We start from the raw sequence: 9,916 nt of genomic DNA, 5'->3' as shown, positions 1-9,916 counted from the left end.
TCAAAGGTAAAATCTGGGAAATAATATTGGGAATGTAAACGCCTCTGTGTGGTCAAAATGTCTTTTAGCCAGTGTTCTTTTGGGCTCAATGTAAAAGAGATTATCTCAAGTAGGACAAGTGGCTCTAGGTGGCCTTGCTTGAGCTAGGGGCATGGGACCAGATGATCTCCAGAGGTCCCTGCCAACTTCAATCATTCTGTGATTCTGTGATGTGCTGTTTTTTAGAGAAATCTATAGCACAAGACAACGGTTTATGAACAAGTGCCATCGGTTTGTGCTTTCTTATTTTCCTTTAAAAGTGGAAAAGATATTGATAACTAGATATGCTTGAGAGGTGGACAAGATGTCACAGAATTGAACCAACCTACCATGATTAGGGTAATCCTGAGGAAACAGAAATATAGTTTGCAGGTGAGTAAGTCACTTTACTCTGGATCCAAGTCATATGGCACTGAGGTTGCCCACTCTATTCTGGACCTCAGCCTTATGACCATGGATACCTGCTGTATAACTCTACTCTCTGTCTTGTGCTCCAGAAGAGAGTTGTATTTTGCTCATACAGCTGTGTAAGTTGATTTACTCTGCCTTTATTCAGAGAAAAGTGAGTTAAATCCATAATGAATAAATCTAATTTTAAAATTACATTGTTGACCATCACTGCAGCAGCATGTGAGATCCTTTCTGAGGTTTGCCAATCAAATGTATACAGTACAATACAAAATAAAATGTATGCAGCTAGGCATTCCCATTTTAAGAGTCAGAGCAATGTGATCTTTGTAAAAAGTGATATTTCAGCAAAACTGGGTCAGCCTAAGAGCTTTGAGTTGGGTAGGTCCACAAAGTCCTTATGGCATCCAATAAAAATTAGTGGTTTTGATGATATGTAGACTGACTGACTCCACTGAGCTTTTTGGTGAAGTAGCATTCATTCAAATGGATGGGAATCATTGAAGAATTACAGCCGATGTGGTACATTACTTTTGGTTTAAAAGGGAATATTATCCAATCTTAAAAACAAAATATTACTGAATTATAGCTACAGAGAAACACATTAAACACATTAAACTCTTAGAATAGTGCTAATAGTCCAAATACCATTTTGAACCTAAATTCTGGACAAACTATTTCCAATCTAAGAGCCAAGACTGCTGATGAAAAACACCTGATCCTTAAAGCTTGACACATTTAAGGAAAACTTTGAGCCCACTGAGCTTTAATGAGACACAGTTATCAGTCTGTGGTTTTCAAGATTCTCCTCTTCCAGCAAGCCTGGTGACATGGTGGGCTTGAAAATCAGTCAGAACTGTTGGCAAATAGTAGGTCTGCTCCTATGAATTGTACCCTTATATATTGCTACCTGAATTTCCATCCTTAATTCAATGCTAACTATAATCCATGTAATAGGCTTTCAATTCTTATTAGTTGTTTTCCATCTTTCTGAAGAACTCAGTTTTATATGTGCAAGCATATGTGGAAGGCCACACAGTCAGTCAGGGAGGTATATTGTGTTTGCAGCCCAGGGAATGGGACTACACGCTGATTGCTTCCACTGCTCTTGATGTTTTGGTTTTATTTTTTACATGGCACAAAATGTTGTATCCCTAAAAAAGTTAGTGGAGAGGACACCTTTGAAGCAGATCAGATAGTCTTCACCTAAATTGCTTCTCACAGTTGTCTCATTTCTCAGTGGACTCCTGTATTTGCAGCATTAAATGGAACTGATGTGCTGAAGTATTTGGAAGTAGACCTACTTAGAGCACCTCCAGAGGAATGGGCAGAGGGGCATGAGGGTACCAGGCTTCACTGGCAGTTCCTTTGTACCTGAAACCCTTCAAGAGTTTTAATTCTACGCTGTGTTCCAGATGCACAAGTTGATTGGATTAGCTAACTAAGCAAAGTCTTCTCCAGTGCATGGAAAAATATGCGAGGTCAGATCTTTTCTAGTAACATACAAAAACTAGGGAATAGTCACTGGAAACAACAGTGCCTTCAGACTGATTTGTGCAAGCCTAAAGCTGGAATCTAGTATCTTTCCTTGAAATGAATTTTTATTAAATTGGTGATTGCTTTAGAAGTGGAGACATATGCAAGGGACTGACATTTATTTTCCTTCTGACCACTTTCATCTTTGCCATTTGGTGTATGGGAACTCCCTGTCAGTGCCAGCAGAACTTGTCAATGCTCGTTCCAGAGCAGAGCAACTGGAAAGCCACAAAATACTTTTTCCGTCACTCAGAAAAATATTAGCACATCAGCAAAAGAAATGCACTACAAATGTATGTTAAAAAATGACACCTGTCATTGCTTAATGCTCTGGGAAATAACATCAGGGCTCATCGGAGGATCTCTGATGAGGTTACCAAACAATGCTTTTGGTCATGTTTTTTTTCCCAGAAGAATCATTTCTTATGTTCCGCTCGAGTTTTGAATACAAAGTTATACAAATAACATTTTGTTATGGGCATTTCATTATATTGCAGAGATCAAGTTGTGTTTCCTCCTTTCTACTTTTCTCCTTTTTTTTTTTTAATTGCAGCTGCAAATTGGAACTTTGATCTGAAAAATCCTAATCCAGCATTTTTTAATCCCATGTAGCATGAGAATCCTAGGAGTTTAGTCCAGCAGGTTGGTTTTTTCAATTTATTTTCTTTCTGTCACACTGACTTCACAAATTGTAGGAAAGTTTAGCTTCAGTCTTGAGTCCTGAAATATGAAAGTTATAAAGGTTCATATGTTGTGGTCTCTTTATGGCATGAAATGAAATAGTTACCATTAATGATAAAATGAGAATAAATAAGCATATGCCTTAAGTTTAAGCTTTGTTAAGTTTTTTGCAACAAACAGCATCAAGTCAGGCAGCTATTTATTCCTGATTCTGGGAAACTATTTCATTAAAAGCATTCATAGAAGAGTCAATGCACTTGAGTTTTAGCCATGACATAAAACCCTACTTGGTTTGTTGATGCCAATGTGTTTGTGGTGATATTTTTATCCTTTGAAGGCACAGGTAAGAGTTTCTGAGCAGAAAGACTAGACCTGCAATTTTGAATTTACATTTCTGTGGTATTCAGTTGAAATCTGAACTTCTGTTTTCGTTATGCATTATAGTCTTTTAGCTCTGAATATTACTTCCTTGATAAGGAAAGAGGGGAAGCAGAGGAAATGGGGGGTTTTTGCTGACACTTAAATTTAAAACATGAGGTCTTGATGAAATGGTGCAGCAAACACCTTTGAAGAGGAGTTGTAAGATCAAACTGCCTTGGTAAAATGTACATGGCGATGCTGTGCTAAAACAAGATCTCATTACTTCTTTCTGACTGGACATGCCACTGGAGGTGTTTTCAGTTCGTAAATAGAGCAGAAAGCATCAATTTCATCATCTCAGAAAAATGTAAATGTATAAACTTTGTGCTTCAATATTCTTTTTGGGTTGGGTGGCCCAGGGGCTAGTCTGAATGATGACAGCACTTCCTTTGACTCTGGGACTGTCACTTACACTTTGTTGGTACATCAGAAATGTGCGATCAGGGTGACTACTCTGGTAGTTTTACAGTTCAGAATAAACGTCAGCATCAAGGTCTATCTGTGTGAATCAGTGCAACCCAGGACTCAGTTCAGACCTTGATGTTGTAAAAATTGCTAATAATTAAAGGCAGTAAATGATCAGAAGGTACTTATTAGAAATGCTGCTGCTTTCTGATTAGAGAAACCTTTATCAAAAGTGACTGTATGAGAGATATGAGAAATATAAAGGAATTGCCTTCTCTTCTATTGGCAGATATAGAGATAGGCTAAAGATTTAACTTATAGTGAAAATGTGTTTGAAGTAAAAAATGCATTGAAATAGCTATGAAATATATTAAGCAAAATCAGTTTTTACTAATCGGAGGAGGATTGTTTTGTATCTGTGATTGTTTGGCATGCCCTGTAGCAAGGAACTGGGCTTGAACTCAGAAATTCACTGAAAGGAAAATAAAGCTTTTGTGAACTCCTGTAAAGGCCCCTGCTACTTCAGGTTTTACTGCTGCTTTTACTACTGTTTCATTTAGACTTCTCTAGTTCATTCCTCTAACTTGTCAAGAATACAACGTAGTTCATGTCTGTCTTAAAGCTAGTTGAGAAGAGCTGTCCTGAAACACTGTTAGTGTCAAACGTCCATCATTAGTGTTATAGCAGCCCTGTTCCAAGCCTTGTCAATACAATTTCTGCCCTTTTGCTGACAACACTTATGCTTTAAGACAACAGCGTAATGACTAGCTACTGTACAGCAATGACTAAAAGTCCCCAGAGGAAAAGTTGCTTTGTTTTATTAAACAAAGATGTTCAGTGCTGGGATAGGGGAGGTTGTGTCTTTTTGTTTGGTTGGTTTTTAATGACAGCAGGTGTAATACAGATTTTTTTGAAACTATTTTAAAAGCAGATCTGTATTGTAAGAGCACTTAAGAAAAGGAACTAGAGGAATTAGAATTTCAAATGCAGATGTTTCATAACAGTATTTCAGGTCTTCTTATATATTTTAATTTGAAGCATATATATATATTTCTTAGAAGGAAATAGTAGATGTTAAAAGTGAAAAAAAAATCACAAGAACTTATCTTTTGCACTTCAATGAAGTATCGTATATCACCTAAAATATAATAATCTACACCTAAAATACAGTAACTGAAATGAAAATGCTCTGTTAATTCATGACATAACTTTAAATAAATAAATAAGCAAACTCACAATTACACTGAGATTTCACTTCCTACATTGAAAAATTGCAGGCTCATAGCTCCCTTGAGTGTTTGGAAAGAGAATAGCAGCTCTTAATAACAGAGCAATTTCCTGTGAGAGGTGGATATTCATGTCATTACCATTTTTCTGGCAAATTTTCAACCACTAGCAGCAAAAGTTTTCATTGATTGCCTCCTACTGTAAGGCAGTAATGATACTGCTGTCTCTTTCTTTCATGAATTGTAGGAATTGGAGAAAATGAGGGAAGCTTAGAGATATTGGGTATGGATAAAACACAATTCAGGCCGAGCTGTTTCCTATGTCACTGTGTAAGGACTTGCACGCTAATTTTTACACAACTGCAATAAATACAGAGAATACGTTTTCCCAGCACAACAGTGAAGAATCCAAAGTAAAAATTGATCAAGATGCTGTAAAGTCATCCACACTCTAGAAAATGAGATGGTGCCACATGCCCCTTTCCTCTGAAAATCAGAGCCCCTTACCATGACTTAGGTAGAGGGGCCACTATTTTTGATAAAGAAGAATTAGACATTGTGCAGTTATCCCAAACTGATACTGTTACCATTTTGTGAATTGTTGCAATCCAGTGATAGTGAGGGGGAACAAAGCTATTTGTGAGAAATATTGCTACATATTTCACTTGAGTGTATTTTCCCTATGAAGATGGGTTAGGCATAGGAAATAGACGGAGGTGTTTGTGGTCATTAGCATCAGAATTGCTCTGAGCTATCAAAAAGTGATCCCTGATGTCTGACTCTGGCCATTTATAATTGACAGGAAGACTCGCGTTCATTTTGATGATGCAGAATCAAGTGCAGCTGGAGGAAAGGAAATGGGGAAACTTGAGCTGAAGTAGTAATAGAATGCAGGAATTTGTGCATATACAAATCTTCGCCATAAATCAACAGTTAATTGTTTTTCATTCATTTTCATGAATTGGGATTGTGAAAATTTCGTACTTTGTATTTATTAAGGAAGCATCACAGTGATCCATATACTTATCTTAAGGTAGAAAATGCATTGAGATAATGTATTGTGATATCCTTTTGACCAAAATAATGAATTTAAGCTTATTTGTCTTTACTTTTAAGGATCCTTTTATCTTATCAAGTATACTGAACAGTTTCCTCAGTTAAAGAGTGTGTTGTGATTTATTTTTGTATTTTTTTTGTGAAACTTAAATATCTTTAGTTGTCAGTGCCTTGTTTTCCAAATCACTGCTATAATATTTACCTTGCATACGATCTCAGCACTGTTGGAGTAAATATGTGTGAAAGGTAGTTGAAGTATAACAAGAGTTTAGAGCATTTGTGTGTTGCTTCATTATTAATTGAGGATTTTATGGTTTTGAAACTTACATCTAGTGTGTCAGTTTTAGCACAAAACAGTGATGCATACATCGCTCGTCTTCTCTAGCTTCTCATGTATCGCAGTCTCTGCATATACGTAATACAAAATCACATTCTAGAAGGCACATAGAGAGTGCACACAGAGGGTGAATAGAAAAACAAGTCTTTATTTTAAAAATTAGAAGTAAAGCAGCAGACTGGGTCCACCTTCTTGCATGGCGTCTCTTGTCATATAATGCAGAATAGTTCCACTTGCCAGAAATATGAGCAACATGAATGAACTGTGAATGTGTTGGGTTGCCAGGGCTTACTGAAACCAGTGAAAGCAAAATAAAATGTCTAAAAAGAAGTGAGAGGTTAGGGTGACCCAGTGGTTGCAGAGCCTGTCTACAACAGAGCTGGGAGTTTTATAAAGATGTTCTTGCAACACTTACTCTGTTTTGCCTTTCTCCTTGATAATCTCATCCTCTTTCTACAAACCTATATACTGCAGAAAAGAGGGTACCATTTAAAACTTAAAACGAATCTTTGATTACTTGAATCTCTTATTTGTATGCCTTAAGCAATGCTAGGTTAGCCCCTAGCCCTATTCAGGTCCTGCTGATGGGAATATGTCAAGGGAATGCATGTTAGGAACCATTATTATTCCACTTTACTTTTTAAAAAAAATCATTAAAATGGTATATAGGATTGTACAAGGTGTTTCTAGTGGTAGGGAAGTACTTATAGCAATCTCATTGGAGATGCTTCCTGGCTTTTGATGCTGAAACTGCTGATTGAGCTACTATTTTTTAAAATAAATGGCTTTTAGTGTTCCTCTTGCTTAGATTCACTCTGAATGTGGTGCTATTTAGTTACAAAAATGTGATTTTCATTATCTTATGCAAAAATGAAAAATCATTGTTTAAAGTATTTCAAATTAACCTTCCATATTAAAGTTTGAAAAGTCTGCATGGTTTATGCATAGGGACACATTTTTATCATTAATCCTGTTTATTGTTTGTAAAATTGTTAGACACTTACATAGATGCTACTTCAGGATCAGGTAATAGAAGAAATAATACCTAGACATTGTGGATTTGTGGATCGATATTTATTTGATGTTTACAGTCATGGGCTTTATGATCCTGCAGATGACTGCTGAGTTGAGATGTATGGAAATCCTCTTCTGTACCGACATTGTAGTGTAACTGTTTCCTTATGCTGCTGTGTAAACAGGCTGAGTCACCTCCAGGTAGTCCTGATGTTTGTTCTAGATGAACTATGTAAAGAAAAATGGCTGAAAATAGAGCTCTATGTGTGTATGCATACCTATGCATTATCCAGCTGATATCTTTAGGATCTTCTTTTAATCTCGAGACAGATGTAGCTATGCACATGCACTCTCTACCTTCACAGGTTTTAAGTTAATATTTTTACCTATCACCTACTGTAAGTGTGGTGACACAAAGCATCAAATGTTACAGCTTTTTGCATAGGCTCTTTTCGTAAGATCATTTCTCTGATGCTTGTAAACTCAGGATTAGTTGTCAAAGCAAAATACAGAGAGGTCTTTGGGAATACAGGAGTATGGAACATGATAAATTGTGTCTGTACAGAGCTGAATTGGAGTGGTATAAAAATGAAACATTAGGTCATCATTTTTTATGCTGCCTTATAAACACCCTAAATTTGATCTACATGTAAATAAATTCTATTAAACATTTTAAAATATAATTTGTACTGCAATACGATATTCAGTTTCCCTTGTCTTACATTTCTGCTCTGTATTTATACAGAGCAAAATTATATTCAGTTATTCTCAAGCAATTAAGGCATAGTTTAAAAAAATGAACGAGTATTTAATCACAGAAATAAGGAGGAATGACAGAATCAGGATCTAAAGAATTTGCAGGAACCCCTGCAATCTCTTGCAGAAGCTTTCAGTGCATGTTAATTTCTATGAGGGATGGTTAAATTTTAGTAACACTCATATTTAGAAGAATGAAGCATCAAAACATTTTCTTCTTGCTAAAGTACAAAGCCCCCCCCAAAAATGCACAAGTCATAAGGAAGCAAGAGAAAGGAAGCTTCTAACCTTTTTTGCACTTACAGAAGCTCAAAAGTGAGTTTCTAAAACTTACCTAGAAATACAGGCTCTGACAGGAAAGTGCAGGCATATGTTTGACCTTGGTCTGAACTAGGCATCAGTGAACTAGTAGTAGAGCTGTAGTAGAAGCATTGTCTTATTCTCTGGTGGAGATGGTGCTGCACAGATTTTCCATTCTTGAACTGAGATAAAAAACAGAAATCTTGGCAGTTCTCAGAAATCCAATTTAAGTATTCTTTTTGACAGATTTAGGGTATGTCTTTGATCCTGACCATTTAAAATTTATTTTCAAAATGCCTGATACAGGAAGCAAACTTTCTTTTTCTCTGGTCTATCTGTTGGCTTTACCAGGTCTATCTTATTAATGTCTTGTGGAATTCATTCTCGTTTTCCTTACTAGTAGGTTAATGCAGGTGGTTGACTGGGCTTTTTTTTATCTAGTGTTTGTATCTACTTAATTGCTATGTTTTCAGTCTGAAATTCAGGGTTGTTTTCAATATGAGCATGGGAATCTGGGGAGGAAAATCACAAGAGAGGCAATTAACTTAAAGCAGATCAGTTTAACAGGTCTGGAATATATTCTGGTTAAGTATTGTTTCTGTTTACCATCACTTTGTAAGGGCCTGTTCCCTCTGGAAGTATCTTATTCTGTAAAACACATGTATTCCACTGATACTGCTGCTATTGAAATGAATTCTGTCATTCTCCAACAATTGTGCTATGTGTAACTGTACACAACAGGTGAAACTTAGCAATTATCCAGCTCCATAAAGTTTGAGTATACTTCCAGAAAATTCTTTAGGAATCTCTACGATGATCTTTGCCCAATCCACTCTAACCTAGGGTCTAGACGAGCAGCTTTAAAAAAAAGGAATTAATCTGATTTTCACTTCAGTAGTTTCTTATGTTCTCTGGTTCACATCACATCAACAGATTTCTGTAATAACCAACTTAAAAATAACACACCTAAAAATAATGTCATGCTGCTGAGCCACATTAATGGCTTGCTAGTTAATTCAGTGTATGCCAGTTCTTCTATTTGTCATTGTCCTAGTGACTCTGGAACTGGGTGTTATGTTTAGGGCACTAATGCTGCAGTCTAAACTCAGTGAGCTTATGGCAGAACTTAACTTCTCTGTATAAAACCAGGAAAATTTTTAAACAATAGTATTTGCACAAGAAACAGCCTCCCCTGAGCTGTGGTTATACACCTAGCACAGTGTAGGCTGTGTGAGTGAGGCCAGTGGTGAGGCTGGCTTACCCTGGTGCCTGGCTGTGCGGAGAGAGCACCGTAGACATGGGGTTCCTCCATCACCGATGCTGTGTCCCCATCTGGCACAGGCTATCCTACACTGTGACCTCATGGTCAGGACCTCAGTGATGAGCAAGTGGTGATGTGTGGCACGAGCTCTTCCCCAGCCTGCAGTTTGACACTGAAACTCTCACCCTGGCTTAAAAAAAGAAACTGTCACGTTCCGCGCTGCCATGAGCTGTAGGTATGAGCTGAGCTCCAGAGCCGTTCCTTGTTGATGGGTCCCTTTCACAGATATTCAAATAGGGTTTATGGGGACTTTGTTTAAACCATGGTTTTGTTTTGCCCTGGTGAATATTGGTCCTCTGAGTGGTTATCTCTGGTGATGTACAGTCAGGTCTATTGGAAATAGTTCTTCACTGATTACTTTTTGAATGAGTCCCAGTGCAGTGATAGATGGTGCAGTTAGAGTTCTTCCTTTAAAAT

Source organism: Mesitornis unicolor, unplaced genomic scaffold (genome assembly GCF_000695765.1).
Source record: "Mesitornis unicolor isolate BGI_N332 unplaced genomic scaffold, ASM69576v1 scaffold25245, whole genome shotgun sequence".
Lineage (NCBI taxonomy): Eukaryota > Metazoa > Chordata > Aves > Mesitornithiformes > Mesitornithidae > Mesitornis > Mesitornis unicolor.
The sequence above is the reverse complement of the archived record's forward strand: the minus strand, read 5'-3'. Positions refer to the sequence as shown.